The sequence below is a fragment of the Pipistrellus kuhlii genome, unplaced genomic scaffold, assembly GCF_014108245.1.
Source record: "Pipistrellus kuhlii isolate mPipKuh1 unplaced genomic scaffold, mPipKuh1.p scaffold_m20_p_2, whole genome shotgun sequence".
NCBI classification, from domain to species: Eukaryota; Metazoa; Chordata; class Mammalia; order Chiroptera; family Vespertilionidae; genus Pipistrellus; species Pipistrellus kuhlii.
Window position 1 is genome coordinate 129,125,965 of NW_023425515.1, and position 19,203 is coordinate 129,145,167.

A 19,203-nucleotide genomic window follows, 5' to 3' on the forward strand; every position below is an offset into this window, starting at 1 on the left:
ACCACTGGCCTAGCAGATTGACAAAGTTTCAAAAATTGGATATCCAATCTTAGTGAGGAAATACACATTTTAATATACTTTATGAGAATGTAAATTGGTACCATATTTGTGGAAAAAATTTTTCCAACACCAACCACAATGTAAAATGCATGTATTTTTTTTTTTTACCAAAGAAATTTTACTTTTGGAAACTGCACTCCAAAAAACTATGCATAAAGATATTTATTACATCAAATTATGCATAATGATACTTATTAAAGCATTGTTTAGATAAGTAAAACTTGGAATCAAAATGAAATATTAGTAAAAAGTTAGGGTACATTCACATGATGGCACATTTTATAACTATGTGATAATGAGGTCATTTATAACTATGGCCCTATGGTGTGTGTGAATATATTTATAAAACTAGCATAAATAACTAGAGGCCTGGGGCATGAAATTCATACACTAGGGGGAGGGTAATCTCCTCAGCCCTCAGCCCGGCCTGCACCCTCTTGCAGTCTGGGACCCCTCGCTCCTAACTACCCACCTGCTCTCTGCTCCTTACTGCTTGACTTACTGCTCCTTCCTTAGAGCTCCATGGAGGCAGGAGAGGCTCCCAGCACCACTGCTGTGCTTGCCAGCCATGAGCCCGGCTTCTGGCTCAGTGGTACTCCCCCTGTGGGAGCGCACTGACCACCAGGGGGCAGCTCCTGCATTAAGTATCTGCCCCCTGGTGGTCAGTATGCATCATAATGGCCGGTTGTACTGGTCATTTCGCAGTGACAGTCGCTTAGGCTTTTATTATATTTCATACACTAGAGGCCCAGCACATGAAATTTGTGCACAGGGGCAGGGTGTCCCTCAGCCTCGCCTGCAAGCTCTCCAATCTGGGACCCCTCAAGGGAGTCTGACTGCCAGTTTAGGTCTGATCTTACAGTCGAACATTCCTCTCAAAATCTGGGACCACTAGCTCCCAAGTGCTCATCTGCCGGCCTGCCTGATTGCCCCTAACCACTTCTGCCAGTCAGCCTGATTGCCCCCTAACCACGCCCCTGTAGGTCTGATTGACTGCTCCCCTGCCAGCCTGATTGCTCCCTGCTGCCCTCCCCTGCTGGCCTGGTCACCCTCAACTGCTCTCCCCTGGCAGCCTGGTTGTCCCCAACTGCCCTCCCCTGCTGGTCTGATCTCACCCCCAACTGTTCTCCTCTGCCAGCCTGATCTTGCCCCTACCTGCCTCTGCCACAGCCCCATCACCATGTCTTTGTTTGGAAGGAAGTCAGATGTCCGGAAGATGGCCAGATGACCCAGTCTAATTAGCTTTTACCCTTTTATTACTATAGATAGGATGAATTTAGATGGTAGCATGTAGGTGATATGCTATTAAATGAAAAGAACAAATTACAGAACAGTATATGAGATACAATCTCATTTATTTAAAAACCACACATATATATAGAACCTGTCAAAATTTGGGATTCCTTAGCACTCTGACTAGGACTGTGTTTTCACTTTTTAAAACCTCACAATGAGACAAAAAATCATAGAATACCCAGATAAAGACTTGTAAAAGAGGTTTGTTTTATTTAATTGCAGCCCAAGGTGTGTGTGTGTGTGTGTGTGTGTGTGTGTGTGTGTGTGTGTGTGTTATTTTGTAGCCATTGTCCTGATATCAACTCAACTACCCCTGCCTGTCTGCCAGAGGGGATCTTGCTCAATGATCTAATAAGGACTGGGCCCCAGAGTGAGCATCAACAGCAGGAGGGATGTTCTCTCCCTCTGTTGAACATTTGCTAAATCAAGTGAGCAAAAGTTCCAAAGTGGGGAAAATGTTCTGATGCTTCCTATTAATTTCCTCAGCACAAATTGTGACCCCATGATAAGAGCCAACCTTGGCCTTTTACTTGAGACACAGAGGGATAGACAAGTTTCTTCCCTCTGGTCTTTTGTAGAAACACAAAAGGCAAGCATTGCTTTTTATACAAAGACACTTGAAGCAGGGTATTCATGGATGCTCCATAAATTCTCCTTTATTGCAATTAAGAGTTCTACCTTCCTGGAATGACCACACAGATCTTGGTGTACCTTGTTTAAAAATAATAGACCTGTGCTCACTTGGGCAGCACATATACTAAAATTGGAACGATCCAGAGAAGATTAGCATGGTCCCTGCCCAATGATGACATGCAAATTTGTGAAGTGTTTCATGTTTTTTAAATAAAGGTGTTTATCCTAGAAAGAAGAAAGAAAGAAAGAAAGAAAGAAAGAAAGAAAGAAAGAAAGAAAGAAAGAAAGAAAGAAGGGAGGGAGGGAGGGAGGGAGGGAGGGAGGGAGGGAGGGAAGGGAGGGAGGGAGGGAGGAAGGAAGGAAGGAAGGAAGGAAGGAAGGAAGGAAGGAAGGAAGGAAGGAAGGAAAAAGGAGGGAGGGAAGGAGGGAAGGAGGGAGGAAGGGACAGAGGATGGAAGAATAATAGACCTGCCCAGTCGTTGTGTCTCAGTGGTTGAGCATCAATCTATGAACCAGCAGGTTATGGTTCGATTCCCATTCAGGGGATATGCCCAGGTTGCGGGCTTGATCCCCAGTGTGGGGCATGCAGAAGGCAGCCAAACAATGATTCTCTCTCATCGTTGATGTTTCTATCTCTCTCTCTCTCTCTCTGAAATCAGTAAAAAATATATATTTAAAAAATGAATAATAGACTGGACTAGCCAGTTTGGCTCAGGAGATAGAGCATTGACCCGCAGAAGGTTCCTGGGTTTGATTCCAGTCCAGGGCACGTGCCTCAGTTGCACACTTAATCCCTGTGCAGGACGCAATCAATCCATGTGTTTCTCTCACATTGATGCTTCTCTCTCTCCTTGTCTCTCCCCCTCCACTCTCTCTAAATATCAATGGAAAAATATTTTCAGGTGAGGATTAACAAAAGAAAACAAAATAAATAATAAAGACTATCATTATAGTCTGTTTATCTCATTTGGTCTTCATGAAAAAAAAAAAAAAAAGAGTCATTATCTAATGGTGTTAGGGGCATCAGGCTCCCTGCCTCCACCCCATAGCTCTACTACTCACTTCCTCCAGGGGATTTCCTTGAGGTTGTGCATAGACCAAGGTCTGGAAGGAGACACAAGAAACCATCCATCTCTAGTGGTTACCCAGGGGCGGCAAGAATAAAGATGATGGCCGAAACCGGTTTGGCTCAGTGGATAGAGCGTTGGTCTGCGGACTGAAGGATCCCAGGTTCGGTTCTGGTCAAGAGCATGTACCTGGGTTGCGGGCACATCCCCAGTGGGGGTGTGCAGGAGGCAGCTGATCGATGACTCTCTCTCATCGATGCTTCTAACTCTCTGTCCCTCTCTCTTCCTCTCTGTAAAAACTCAATAAAATATATTTTAAAAAAAAGAAGAAGAAGAATAAAAAAGATGGGAGTAGGAAGAATTCTGTGTGGCTTGAATATTTTATATGTTTATTTCTTTTGTAATTAAAATTCTCTTTCCTGCTGAGAATTCATGCTGCATGACTATTGTGTGTGTTGAAATGGAAACCTCTCCCTCCCCCCAAATCTGAAGAACGTCTTGGCCCTGTGTTTCCCAGTCCACCTCCAGGTGAGAGTTGGGTGGCTCTCTGTTTAGGTATCCATACTGGTTAGGTACTTTCCTTTCCTAAAGGGTATCTTAAATTGGTCATCCTTAATTGTACCCTACAACGTCTACACTTCAGATTCTTCCAAAAAGTATAACCTTGAATTATCTGGTGTTGAATTACTAGTAAAAGTTTAGTTGTAAAATCATATTCAGGGATTTATAAAACAACAACAACAAAACCACACATCTCCTTTAGAGTTTTAGTTGATATTATGCATGGCTATTCAATGAAATGCTATGTAACCTTAAGCACAAAAATAGAAAGCAAATAAAACAAACAAATAAACAAAAACATGTTCAGGAAGAACTGCCTAATGAGAACGAACCCATTCTCTATTCATGTTCAATTTTGTCCGTCTTTGGAGAGGTCTTTTGGGCTACATTGTCCCCACATCCCTCTCCCTCGTGACCTGGCCCTTTTCTAATCTACAGTTTGGCATTTTGCCTTGGGCCTACACTGAGTGGTGCTTTAAGAAATAGCCACATTACAATCACCATGGTATATTCTGTAGGATTGTTGTTGAGAACATTACCTAGATATCACAACAATATATGAAATGCTATGTTTCTTCCTAAGGGTCAGGTCCTCTTTATCTAATTAAAACTTTGAGCCCAAAATTTCTAAAAATATATTTTTATTGATTTCAGAGAGGAAAGGAGAGGGAGAAAGAAATAGAAACATCAATGATGAGAGAGAATCATTGATCTCCTGCCTCCTGCACAGGGGTTGAGCCCACAACCCAGCCATGTGCCCTTGTCTGGAATCAAACCCAGGACTCTTCAGTCCACAGGCCAACACTCTATCCACTGAGCCAAACCAGCTAGGGCTGAGCCAAATTTTTGTACTTCTCAGTGCCTATATAGAAGTTCATGTATGAACTTTTAGTGCTTACATATTATATTATATATTATATTATATTATATTATATTATATTATATTATATTATATTATACTATATTATACTATACTATACTATACTAGAGGCCCAGTGGGGTCCGGCCAGCCCGCTCCAATGGCGCCAGGTTGGCCGGGGGATAGGGGATGTGGGAGGTTGGCCAGCCAGCCCCACCCCCTGGTTGAACTCTTGGTTGAGGGGACACTTAGCATATTAGGCTTTTATTATATAGTAATAAAAATAATATAATAAAAGCCTAATATGCTAAGTGTCTGACCATTGGTTCGACTGTTCAATCAATCACTATGATGTGCACTGATCACCAGAGGGCAGACGCTCCTACTGGTAGGTTAGCTTGCTGCTGGGGTCTGGCTGATTGGGAGAGATGGGCCAGACATGCCCTGGAGCCAATCTCCCACATCCCTCCCTGGCCTCTAAAATAATTCTTCTAATTAATTTCCTTTCAATGTGCATGAATCTGTACAGCGGGCCTCTAGTTATATTATTTTTTATGCCCAAGTATTATATTTTTCTACTTTTTTACTTTTCTTTTGCCTCGTTTCCTCATTTATACTAGTACATTTTTATTGTTATGCTAGAGGACTAGTACACGAAATTTGTGCATGGGGGGGCGGGTGTCCCTCAGCCCAGCCTGCACCCTCTTAAATCTGGGATTCCTCAAGGGATGTCCAACTGCCCGAGTGGAATCGGGCCTAAGAGGGCAGTCGGACATCCCTCTCACAATCCAAGACTGCTGGCTTCCAACTGTTCGCCTACCTGCCTGCTTACCTGCCTTCCTGATTGCCCTTAACTGCTTCTGCCTGCCAGCCTGATTACCCCCTAACCACTCCCCTGCCAGCCTGAGTGATGCATAACTGCTCCCCTGCCAACCTGATTGCCCCCAACTATCCTCCCTGCAGGCATGATCACCCCTAACTCTCCTCCCCTGCAGGCCTGGTCATCCCCAACTGCCCTCCCCTGCAGGCCTTGTTCCCCCCAACTTCCCTCCTCTGTAGGCCTGATCTCCCCCAACTGTCCTCCCCTGAAAGCCTGGTCTCTCCCAACTGCCCTCCTCTGCCATCCCAGTCACCCCTAACTGTTCTGCCCTGCAGGCCTGGTCATCCCCAACTGCCCTCCCCTGCAGGCCTTGTTCCCCCCAACTTCCCTCCTCTGTAGTCCTGATCTCCCCCAACTGTCCTCCCCTGAAAGCCTGGTCTCTCCCAACTGCCCTCCTCTGCCATCCCAGTCACCCCTAACTGCCCTCCCCTGCTGGCCTGATCACTGAAACTGCACTCCCCTGCAAGCCATCTTGTGGCGGCCATCTTGTGTCTACATGGGACAGCCATCTTTGACCACGTGGGGCAGCTATCTTGTGTGTTGGGTCACATTTGCATATTACTCTTTTATTAGATAGGATTTTATGTATTTGTATAAATGATTACAAATCTCTCTCTTTTTTTTTTTTTTTAAATAAAAGGTATGAAGGGATCTACCTTATCTTTGGAGCATAAAATTTGCTAAACTTCACATGATTCAAACCAAGATTTTGAAGTGTTCTACAAGGTTTCCGACTGTACCATACTAACACCGGTGTCCTCAACAGTGAACTTTGTTGTCACAGTTCTAGAGTGACCATGAGAGTTGCAGACCTCTGTGAAGTCAACATTGTCTAGTTCAAACCATTGTATCTTTGGTTAATGAAAAAAAAGTCTTCAGACTTGAACTCTATATTATGTGCTAAGTGAAATAAGCCTAGCAGAGAAAGACAAATACCGTATGATTTCACTCATATGTGGGATTTAATGAACAAAATAAACGAACAAAATAGAAACAGATTCAAAGATATAGAGAACAGACTGACAGCTATCAAGAGGAGGGAGGTCGGAGGGCTGGTGCAAAAGGTGAAGGGTTAAGCAAAGAAACCCCAAACAAACCGAACCTTATAGACATAGACAGCAGTATGGGGATTACCAGAGGAAAGGGGGTGGGGGAGGTTGAAGATGTAAAGGGAGATAATAGTGACCTAAGGAGATTTGACTTTGGGTGGTGAACACACAGTACAATATACAGATGATGTATTATAGAATTGTACACTTGAAACCTACGTAATTTTGTTAACTAATATCACCCCAATAAATTCAATAAATTTTTTAAAGACTTGAACTCTAGGCCCAGTTGATTAATTCATTTATTTAAATATTTATTACAAGCTTACTATGCACCAGGCATGCAGTTCTGTGGATACAATGATAAACTAGACATGGTCTATGCCTTCATAGATTTTATAATATAGAAGTGAAGAAAGACATTAATTAAATAATTACAAAAATGTAATTACAGGTCATAAATAGGTTCTGGGAGCATATGATATGGAATAGAACTTATTTTGAAAGTCAGGGAAGATGTCTTTGAATTGAGATCTGCAGGATAGACAGAAGCATGGGGGCTGGGGCAGGGGCGGGGGCGGGGAGAGACAGGAAGCATTTGGGGAAGTGATTAACAGAAAGTTTCCACAAAACCCATTTAGTAGTAGGGAGCACAGCACACTAGAGGAACCTAAAGAAGAGCCTTGGCTAATGCAGACATTTGGGGGACATTGGTGCCAGCTGAGGCAACAGCAATAGACAGGTGGAATGCCAATAAATCATTGAGCCATTTTAAATAATGACTAACCACATGAGCCTGTTATCTTGGGTGTAACACTCTGATCTTTAAGTACATGGTGATGCCAAAGTATCTACAGAATTATCATGGAAGTTACAAGGGGATTTAAGCTAAACTTTCTCTAGGGACCAGCACACTGAAAATTTCTATTTACTCAAGAGAAAGCCATCTATAGAAAAGGGGCTCTCAGGGAATTTTGGGTTTGTTTTTGAAAACCAAATTATGCACCTTGGAAAAAGCCTCCGGTGTAAATGTTGTTGTGATGGGTAACACAGAAGGACTGATGTCTGCCCCATCCCCTTCAGGTGTCGGACTTTTACTTAAAGGTTTTATTAATATCCACAGAAAACTTACAATATGCAAATCACTTTCAGATATATTTAATCCACATAAAAGCCTGTGACTTAAGGATTATTTTATTTTTATTTTTCAGAGATGAGGAAACGGGGCCAGAGAAATTAGGTAACTTACTCAAGGCCCTAGAGCTGGAAAATTACAGAGCTGGGATTCAAATTCAGGCAGTCTGATCCAAAGCCATATAAATAACCTCACCGTAGGGGTCTCAACAAAACTGAATGTGGCCCAGAATTGCCTGTCAGACCTTGCAGTGACTGTGAAGAGGAGGAGGGCATGGAAAACTTGGATCTATCAGTTCTCATTCCATGAACCCAATGTAGAAGAAATCTTATCGTCTAAGAAAATGCCCTCATCTTCTGTTATGTTAGAAATAAGCTGAGCCCCCACCCCCATATCAGGGGTCTTGGTAGAACACAAAGGGTACCCAGGAGCTAAACACAAGGCAAGTATCTTTACTCCTGCAGGTGGCAGTTGTTTAAACTTCCTTCTTTGACAGAAAAGATTACTTGTTTCTTTTCACGTGCTATCTGAAAGATGAGACAGAGGCCCGAAAACCGGGACCACAGGCTTTATTAGAGGAGAAGGACCCTGCCGGGCTGCCTTGCAAAGGAAGAGAGCACATTCGAAGGAGTGAAGATGCCTTTTGAGGGGAGGAATGGAAAGGGGTGGGGCTTAGGGTATTTGTGACATATTGATTGGTGGTTTGATTAGGCATTTAGGCACTTAGGAATTGGGGGCTTAGGGTATTTGGCAGGTGCTGATTGGTGGTTCAATGTACAGTCCATATAAGGTGCCTGGCCAGGTGCTCAGGAATGTCCACGCTGCAGGTGCAGGTTACGTCATGCTCCGTCCATCAGTTGGGGGAAGGGAGCATCTGTCACTACCAACCCAGTCAGGGAAGGCATGAGCAGAAAGTCATTTATTTATCAAAGTAACTACATGATATGGTCCCCAGCTTAAAAGAAGGATGTGAAACAGATATAGCCTTCTGCCTAAAGAGATACAATATTGTCTCCCCAGATGGCCTTGACAGAGGGTGGGTTCTGAGAAACCTGAACTTTATAAAGAGAAGCGAAATGTCACCAGACTTCCATGTCTGTAGAATTTTGTTGGCTTTCTACAAAAAGGGGGAAATATAACACGGTAACAGCTGTCAACAGTTCTGTTTTAGTAAGAAAACCACCTTTGGAACAAAATCAGACCCACAACTGGGATGCAGTGAGATGTCCTAGAGACAGCAAGTTCTGATTTGCTCTGTGACTATTAAGAAGCAAGCTCTCCAGTCTTTCTGAGTCAATGGGCAGGATCTGTTTTCAGTTCTCAACTTGTCCCGAGTCGCTGTAGGTCCCTTGCCAAGTTGAATCAGTGTAGCACTGGTGGGAACCTGTTAAGAACTCCACATACCCAGGGAGAGAGCAGCAGAGTGCTATGAACTTTTATTTGGGTAAAAGTGCTCCAAGGTGAAGAAATTAGCAAGCAATCCAGCCATGGAGGCAAATCTTTTGTTAACAGAAGGGAAAGGGAGGACCTGCTCTGGTTGGCCCAACTCCACATTCCCTGGGCAACTACGGTTTCCTTTTTTCTAATTCTCCTGACAGGCCCACGCTGGATGCCAGTTGGCCTGCAAATCAAGGTTTCTTTGGAGACTTTCTTTGCCTCGGAGCTTGACTTCTGCTGTCCAGATCTCTTGCAGAGGTCATGCTCTCACCTCCTGACCCCCTTTTGCTCACTGGGTATCTAGCCACCTTGCCTGGCTTTTTGCATTCCTGGTCTCTTAAAGCATTTCTTTGGGATTTCTGGTCAACGTGGCTGCTGTCTGTTTGCCTAGTTCCTGGCACACTTTAAATCCTGCCTGCCTTTGGCTTCTGAATCACTGATCTTTCCTGTCCTGTGGTTCTTGTGTACTTCTAGGCTCCTGTTTCCCTGCGCTTGATGGCCCGCTGCCTAGCAGATACCCGCTGCCAGCTTCCTCTACCTGTTTGATTTTTTTTTTTTTAAACCTGTTTTTGCAAATCACCACCATTGTTCACAATCTCAGAACTGACACTTTTAGAGTTAAGCTGGAACAAATCAAGAGGAAATACCCTTTTGCAAAGGGGAAATGCAGATTAAAGGGGAGGGCTTGCCTTCTTTAGGTGTGACTCTCAGGAAGGCAAAAACAGAGAACATACCGTTTAAAAGACCTGAATTCAAATTTAAAGAATGTTGCCAGATCTTTAATTCTTCATTTCTACTTTTCATATAAAGAACATTTTGTTCCTTTTGACGTGTGTTTTTAGCTTATCACCAAATTTTTAACATGTAAATTTAGATATTTTTTAATAGGTAAAATATTTTAACCTTCACAAACACTTATGGGAGATCATTTATTTTCAGTGTCCCAAGTTTGAAACTAGTGTTTAATTAATCTAATTAAATTGTGCCATTTCATAGGGTTACACTGGCTTTTTTTTGAAAGGTTATAGGAATCAAAGAGAGTCCTTTTTTTTTTTTTTTTAGAAGAGTTCATTCTTAAGGCATACATAGAGCCAGCTGTTCCCTATCGACAATATATTTTTCATATAAATAAATACGTAATACTCTTGTCCCTTAAAAAATTTGCAAATTATGTGACTCTAGGCTTGTATAGTTGTAATTTTGCTTGAATTTAGAAAGACAAATGCAGTCATTTTTATATTTTTCAGAATAGAATGTAAATGATCCAATATGCATTCATATTGTTAACCCAAATTCAAACTGCACCATAGCTTCAAGTCACTGGGCACAGTCATGGAGATCACTGGATTCCATTACACAGTTCTTCAACACTCTTTTTTTTTTTTTTTTTTTTTTTTTCAAATAATCAACTCTTCTGTAGTTTCTTCCTACTTACCTTTTGGCTTCTTCATTTCTTGCTCATTAGCTTCTCTAATAAGGCAAACCTAAAGGAAATGAGGGCAACTAGGACACTTGAATTCTCTTTTCCACATACCATGGCGGTGAAGCAGCAAATCCACCACCTAAAACACAGTGTAGAGAACAACTGGGCTTTGCAAATCCATGCACTTCTTCAGCAACTGCAGCAGTTACCAAGATATGTTTTTCAGGTTTCAAAAAGACAATAATGTTTTCTTTCTGATTCTCTGACTTCTTTTATTCTTCTGAGGCTTAATATTCTAAAAATAAAAAGGCATATTCACTGTGGCTTCCCCCCCCCCTTCTCCATTAGGATAATAGATAACTGATGTAAAGATTTATTCCCAGCTATACTTGTATAATCTTTGTTTATTTTAAGCCAAATGGAGCAAAGCAGCAGAAATATGTGGGGAGTCAGATAGCCTGTGATAACATTCTGGTTGTACAGCTTTCCAGCGTGACTTTCGGCAAATTCCTCAACCTCTTCTCACCTGAGAAAGATTTTTAAACAATTTCAACCCCACAGCCTGCGATCTATGGTCAAGTCATCCTGGACACTGTTTTCACTTTGGTAACATTCTAAACTCTCTCCCTGTCTCCTTGTTCCGATAATTAGACCTGGGTCTTTGACTCTATTCCAAAATTTATCTTCCAGTTGCCTGTCTAGCACAGTAGGTCAACTCTAGACTCAGAGCCCTGCCCCTTCGCACAAGTGGTGGTGATAGACACTGACAGTCTTTGGCCAGACCTTCCAGTAACCACTTCCAACTCACTTGCTTATCTGGATCCCAGGGTACTATCTCTCTGTGAGTGACTTGACTTTGTGCCTACTCGACTCAATGTACATCGCTGCCTGGGGCCCCGCATTGACAATCTCTTTCATGAACTATGGCCTGATATTTTAAAATCGTTTGAATAAATACCTGTTGGCATGTCAGTATTCTCAAGCTCCAATCCTATCCCAGTGGCTATATTCAAGACTGGCTCTCTTCCCCTCTCTGGTTTTAGCAGGCCATACCCAACCTATTCCTGAGTGTCAGATATATGATTCTGGATTGTATGATCCTATTGCAGCAAGAAATTATTAAACTATGTTCACTATATTCTGTTTAATAAGACAGGAATATATAGGTGACATAGCTCAAAAATATCTCTATTAGTGTCATAAAGGCCAAGTCTTACAAGAGTTGGTACTTAAAGAGACTAGTATTGTTTACTAAAAAAAAAACATTTGTGTGGAAAAGCTCACTCCCCGAACACTAAAAAATAAGGATTTTTTAAATTGATTTTTAAAAATATATAGAGAGAAACATTAATGGGCTGACTATATTCTCAGCTATACCCCAACCAGGGATTGAACCCACAATCTGGGCATGTACCCTGACTGGGAATCAAACCCTCTACTTTTTGGTGTATGAGACGACACTCCAACTAACTGAGCCACCCAGCCAGGGCAAAATGAATTTTTACCTAAAGCATTTGGGAAAGGTTTGTTGAAGATGGCTCCCCATGAATTTGTTCATAACAAATTTCATCAGCATGGTTGTAAACCAATCTGCTCATCCAATTATACCTTCACTTTTGAATTAAAAAAACACACATTGTCTTCTATTTATTTATTTATTTATTTGATATATTTTATTGATTTTTTACAGAGAGGAAGGGAGAAGGATAGAGAACTAGAAACATCGACCAGCTGCCTCCTTCACACCCCCTACTGGGGATGTGCCCGCAACCAATGTACATGCCCTCGACCAGAATCAAACCTGCGACCCTTCAGTCCACAGACCGATGCTCTATCCACTGAGCCAAACAGGTTTCGGCACACATTGTCTTTTTAAAAAAATCATCATACATGCCTTCCAAGATGATATTTTATACTTCTGTGTGTGGATAGTGACTACTCTGTGCTAGGCATTATGCTAAAAACTGAATAAAATATATACTCATTTACTCCACACACAGGTTCATCAACCTGTTACTAAAGAGGAAACTGAGGCAGAGATTTTAACTAACTTTTCCAAGGGCGAAGAGCTAGAAAGTGGCAGAATCAGACAAACAGATGCTGTCTTTGGATAGCTCCTAATCATTACATCAAAACAAAACAAAACAAAACAAAACAAAACGAACACCAAAAAAGAGAAAAGAAAAAAGAAAAAAACAACTCAGGAGAGATAAGGAATATGTTCCATAAGAAGGCTGAAACCCTTACTACATTTTCTGAATCACTTAGTTCTGACTGGATTTTACTTGGAGTAATCAGTAAGGAAACATCTGGGTTCTTGAAGATCCCTGCTGTCATCTGAGAGAATTGGATGCTTCCTGCGTTTAGATGGTTATTCCTGTTCTCAAGAGAATTGGGAAGCATTTAGGGTTGGTCTTCAGAAGGAAGAAAACACCATAAATCACCCAGTGAGCAGTGCTGTGGAAGTGCTATCAGGTAGTTCTATGCTGCATGATGTCTCTACGCAGTTGCCCCCTTTGGTAGAGAGTATGGCATAGCCTTCCTTCTACACAAAAGTAACAGAGTAGTGAAACCATATTGAGATGCTGTTTGAATATTATGATACTGACAGTTTATCTACAAAAAGCCCAGAGACTATTGCCAGAGGCTGAAAATATTCTCAGACAGTTTCATATCCCACTGTTCACAACCCACCATGATAAGGTAATTCCTTCAATAACTCCGATTTGGCAAGTGTTATAAGATCATTTCTGACACTCTTGCTACAATCATTGTGAATTTTCAATATAAGGCTTTAAGAGCAACATTTTCATTAAACAGAATTTCAATTTCCAGAATTATAGTGCAATGCCTCGAGTCAGACAAAATCCTAGCACCAAATTATTATGGGTTGTTCCTTTCCTTAAAGAACTATTTCACAAAAAAACCACCAAACAAATAAATAAGTAAAAACCAATATTTTTTCAGTACCGGTAAGAATAAGTAATGGAATAAAGATTATCATTTATGCCCAGTAGGTGTGGCTCAGTGGTTGACTGTCAACCTATGTATGAACCAGGAGGTTAACCTATGTATAAACCAGGAGGTCACAGCTTGATTCCTCATCAGAGCTCATGCTCGGACTGGGGGCTTGATCCTTACTGTGTGTGAGGTATGCAGGAGGCAGCCGATCAATTATTCTCTCTCATCATTGATGTTTCTATCTCTCCTTTCTTCTCTGAAATCAATAAAAATAAAATTTAAAAAGATTGTCATTTATGATACCATTTCAGATTTTGAATATTCTTTTCAAGTTTAAAAAAACATTGTTAAAATCTATTTTTTGTTTTTACTTCTCAGCCTAATTTATTCATTCATTTACTCTTTCAACAAATGTTTGTGTATTAGTTTCTATTTACCAGATGATATAGTAGGCATTAGAGACATAACAATGCCTTAAAATTCTCATCATTCCTTTTATTCTGAATAATTCTATATTAAAACCAGATACAGAAAATACCTGCCCTACTTCATATTATGTTTCTTGTTTTCTATACTCTTAACATCATTTTATAACATTTTGTATACAATAGATTCACGTTTGGTGGTTGTGTTAGTGGAAAATCAGAAAACCATTATAGTTTTTTATTCAATATCCAACTTGTCTTTTAATGGGAGATAAAAGAGAGCCCCGTCCCTCATTTTAGTCTACATTCTCATGACTTACAACAGACTTCATTTTTCCTGTGGTGCAAATTCAGTTATCACCTTGCCTTACCAATAACACTCTATGCCATCTAGTGAGTGTAGGCTGAACAGTGTAAAATTTATTTGTCTATTTTGTTTTGGAGAAATGTCATGTAAAATATGGGTTCTTTTTAACTGAATCATTAATCCAGAGCCTAATTTCCTCTTTTTCATTCTCTTCACTAGCCCATTTCTTGCTTCCCATTTTAAAACTTCAAAGAAGTCTCTAATTGAGTCTGCTTTCCCAAATCACTCACTATGAGGTTAACTCAGAGGTCACAAAGTCAATGCCTATGGGGATCAACCTGGGAAGACAATTAGGCTCTGGGGGCTGGAGCGGGAAAATTAGGGAGAAAGGGAGACTGTGGTGAATGCAGAGCATGGGTCCCACAGAGAGGAAGATGTGGCTCTCAGTGCCCGCTCACTGCTGTTGAGTGAATGAAAGGCTTGGTTAGCTGATCATTTTATTTTCAAAGAAGTTAGAAATCTTGACCTTTATGTAAAATGTCCCGAACTGTAAATGTTGAGCCAAACAAAACGTGTCTGCCAATGGCTGCCATTTGGAGTCTCTGCTTTCATTGGTACTGAACTCAAAGAACAAAACGCACTATGTGTTTCTGAAATGTCCTTGAAGAATGTGAGGTGAATTCTGGGATCCAACCCCGCTATCAAGGGAAATGGAAAGGAAGGGGTCTTACAGGAGTGTGATTTGATATTGGTCTAATTATATTTTCATTAATCTAATTGATTATTCTGTTGTTGTTTAAAAATGTAATGATACTTTTTTTTAATGTAAGGAAAGGGGGATAAAAATACATATACAATTTATAAATATATATTCAATTTTGCTTTTATTTATGTATATAAAGGAACACTGGCACTAGAAAAAGGCATTAAAATTTAACAGAAGTAATTATCTTTGCAAAGCAGGGACAAGATAGAAGGGCATGAGTATGAGAATAGGACTTCTCAATATGTACTCTTTATTTAGTTTTATTTTTTGAACCAAGTGAGAGCATTAATAATTACTAATATTCAAAAGTTAAAATTTAGAAGTAAAAGTAAAAGGCATTAAATTGTCAATTTATGGTATCAATGGAGAGAACACACCGTAGTGTGGCCTCTTCCTCTCCCCGTCATGGCACGTGATCAGCCATTGATATCTGTGTGCCCCAAAAAGGGAGAATCGCCTGGCAGAAATGTCACTTTGCCAATATGGTGAACTTTGTACACCAACCCGAAGGGGAAAAAATAGACAGCCCTGTGCTGACAGTGAATTGGCAAGTCATCAGACCTGCCAGCCTTGGGGTACTGGCAGAGCTGGGGCTCAGATTCCTATAGCTCATGGTGGTGGGACTCATTGTTCTGGCCAGGGTACTTTTACTGTAGGGGTTGCATGATTGCACAACCCAAACCTGGCACCGTTGGCAACTTTAGAGTGAATGAAACCCAGGAGAGATATGCCATCTGTTCTACCCTGGCTATCTCGGCCTTAGCAGCACTGCTCATGTCTAAAGGTCATCATACTGAGGAAGTTCCTGAACTTCTTTGGTGGTTGAAGGTAAAGTTGAAGACTACAAGGAGACCAGGAGGCTGTTTTGCTCCTTAAGAAAGTTAAGGTCTGGAATGATATAAAAAAGTTCTATGCCTGGGGTGGGGTGAGGGGCAGGGGACGGGCTAGAAGGTGTCAATAGGGGCAAAAAGAGGACATATGTAATACTTTTGACAATATAGATAAAAATAATAATAATAATAAAAATTTCAAACCTGTTTAAAAAAAAAAAGCTCTATGCTTCTCAGCAAATGATAATAAGGGCAAAATGAGAGACTGTTATTATATCTAGTGTAGATGATCTTGCATCATCTATACTGCGGACAACAGTATCATCAAAGCCTTTAGAAAAATCCCTGGAATTACCTGCTTAATGTAAGCAAACCGAACATTTTGAAACTTGCTTCTGGTGGGCATGTGGGCTGTTTCTGCGTTTGAACTGAAAATGCTTCCCGTGAGTAGATGATCTATCTGTATGGCACCTGACGTAAAACTGCCTCCCTTAGAGCAGTGGTCGGCAAACTCATTAGTCAGCAGAGCCAAAATGGCAACAGTACAACAAAGAAAATTTCTTCTGAGAGCCACATTTTTTAAAGTTAAACTTCTTCTAATGCCACTTCTTCGAAATAGACTCGCCCAGGCCATGGTGTTTTGTGGAAGAGCCACACTCAAGGGCCCAAAGAGCCGCATGTGACTTGCGTACTGCAGTTTGCCAACCACGTCTCTGGAGTAACTATAACTTTCCCATGCACAAGATGCTCGAAACATAGCTTAGCAGCATTGTGAAAAGTCCAGAGACCCAAGCAGCCCTCCAAGCACCAGACATGAAAATTCATCTCAGAGTCCTGAAGGAGAATCCACTGAAAACCTAAAGAATCGTGTGGAAGCTAAGTCCACTGGCAAGGACTATGAGCGGGGACACCATTCTTCACCAGGCCAAGAGCACACGCTCCCGGTGGATAAAGCAGCAGCAGCGCTGGAAGCCCAATCAGATGAGAAGAGGGTCCAGGCAAGAAGCCTGTGGTAGGAAAGTAAGAAAGAGGACTATTATTAGGAAGCAGAAGAAGCCTTCGGTGGAAAAAAAGAAAGAAAAAAAAAAGGGGGGGGGGGGAAGAAAAGAAAAAGCTGCAGCAGCTGAGAGAAAGCCCTCCCAAAATAAACCCACCACAAAAGAAACTTGCAGCACAAACTGAAATTTGTTTATTCTGCAAAGGTTAAATCACCCCAAACAGCTAATTTGGAATAAAAACATTATAAAAAATGCAGTGATGGTAGAAAAAAAAAAGTCAGTTTATTTTTACTATAGAGAATGTGAAGGTTGAATAGTAAATTAAAATGCATAAAATATATGTAAAAGAATAAAACTGTATAAGGGAAGTGGACTTACAAAAGTTCAAGAAGAAAGTTAGTAGTTACAAAATACTCACGGGGATGTAGACCACAGCACAGGGAATACAGGCAGTGATATTGTACTGTAGTAGCTATAATATTTATAGTGTGAAATGGGTGCTGGATTTACTGAGATGATCACTTCGCAGGTTAAACAAATGTGTGACCACGAGGTTGTACATCTGAAACTAATATAATATTGTACATTAATTGTGATTGAAAAATGAAAAAATATTTTTTAAAAGTTTAAGAAGAAAAGGGAACAATGTTACATATTTAATAGCTAAAGAAATACTTTTTCATTTACTCTTTAAATGGTATCAAATCACCATGGCATTTATATTCCACACTTTAGATTGGAGAGACCATTTTATTTTTAAACGCCAATATTTACAACAGAACACTGGAAATGACTTCCTTTACAATTATTTAATTTTATAAGAATAAAATTTGGATGTCGTTTTAAAAAAAATGGGGCAGGGATACATGTATTTTTCAGAATTCTTTTAGGAATGTGCAAATGAAACGTTTGAAGACCACTGATCTTGATTTCATATATTTTATTTATTTTTATTTAAAAAAAAATAATTTATTGATTTTGTACAGAGAGGAAGGGAGAGAGAGAGTTAGAAACATCGATGAGAGAGAGTCATCGATCAGCTGCCTCTTGCACACCCCCTAACTGGGGATATGCCCGCAACCAAGGTACATGCCCTTGACCAGAATCGAACCCGGGACCTTTCAGTCCCCAAGCCGACGCTCTATCCATTGAGCCAAACCGGTTTCGGCATTGATTTCATATATTTTAAGCCAATGGAGTTACTCCTTTATCTCTGGAATGCCAAAGTCACATTACTCTTGGCCACTAAGAGGCCACAAATTGGTACCTCTGAACACAACCACATGGATTAATTTTGGATTAGCTGACTTTTCCTTAGAAAAACAGAAACTTTTAAACTTCATAAGAATGGGTGTCAGGGAGATCTGGATATTTGTATATAGGTCCAGTGTATGACATCAAGAATTTGCAGGGCCACTGTAACAAGAGTGGAAAGAAGAGCCACACCAAGGGGTAGAATGTGTCCTACTTAACTTTGCCACAGGCCAACAAGCTTGGGATCCTTCTTGGGATTCATACACTTGGTGGATGTAAAACCAAAAGTTTAAGTCCACCTACAATGAGGTTCCCAGCCTGGACCCTGGGGGGCTGTCGAGCACCAGCGTTCTCTCTCCGGCTCCTGGGACACGTGATAACAAGGGAAACAACTAAAATTTGAAATGAAAATCATCTAAATGAATTCCCCCCTTTTGAATAAGAAAATTGTAACTACATTTAATCTTTGTTGACTCTAAATGGAAAAGGAACAATCATTTCTTCTCATTTGACTGAAACCTGTCCTTATTACCCATTCATAGCTTGAGGGGACAGAGAAAGGAGATGGTGTTTGGGGGAGGGGTGGGACCAGGGTGAAGGTTTTCTCACACGGTTTGGGTCTTACACAGTTTGAACTTCCCACTGGCTCCATGGGAATGAGCACCTAGGCTTTCTTAACAGTTTTCCTAAATGTGGGGCACAGGGAAAAAAGGAGTGGTGAACGCTGTCAGAAAATATAGAACATGGATCCAGACCCCTTATTAAACACTTCCTATCTTTCCAGATCATTCTCTCTTATTCTCTGACTTCTTTATATAATTAAAGGACTTGCCATTAATTGATACTACCACCTTTTTTTCTGTCCTTAATCTGACCACACCCACTGGTTCGTCATCTTAAACTCCATTGGGAGTTTTAACCACTCCCTTACATCCTCAACTCCCTTGCTCCTCTCTCTTGCTCTTCTCGCCTTGGTAAAGATGAATTAAATAGAATTCTAAGCCTACTCTGAGCCTTCACTCCCGTAGCTGATTATTGCTGGAATTTTTGAAAAAAGCACAATCAGGCCCTGGCTGGGTAGCTCACTTGGTTAGTGTCATCCCCATAAGCCAACGTTGAGGGTTTGGTCACGCCAGGTCACAGATAAGGATCAACCAATGAATATATAAGTAAGTGGAGTATCAAATTGATGTTTCTCTCTCTCCCTTCCTCTCTCTCTAAAATCAATCAATTAAAGAAAAACACCACAATCACACTGACTT

General features: G+C 40.9%; 1 non-coding gene and 1 pseudogene across 1 annotated transcript; both read left to right on the forward strand.

The window, feature by feature from the left end:
• The first annotated feature begins 2,089 nt into the window (after positions 1 to 2,089).
• On the forward strand, positions 2,090 to 2,196 carry LOC118724991. The gene has a single exon (XR_004989759.1). It is a non-coding gene; the product is annotated as a U6 spliceosomal RNA (small nuclear RNA).
• Positions 2,197 to 14,933: 12,737 nt separating this feature from the next.
• LOC118723919 lies at positions 14,934 to 16,180 on the forward strand (annotated as a pseudogene).
• Positions 16,181 to 19,203: the final 3,023 nt, after the last annotated feature.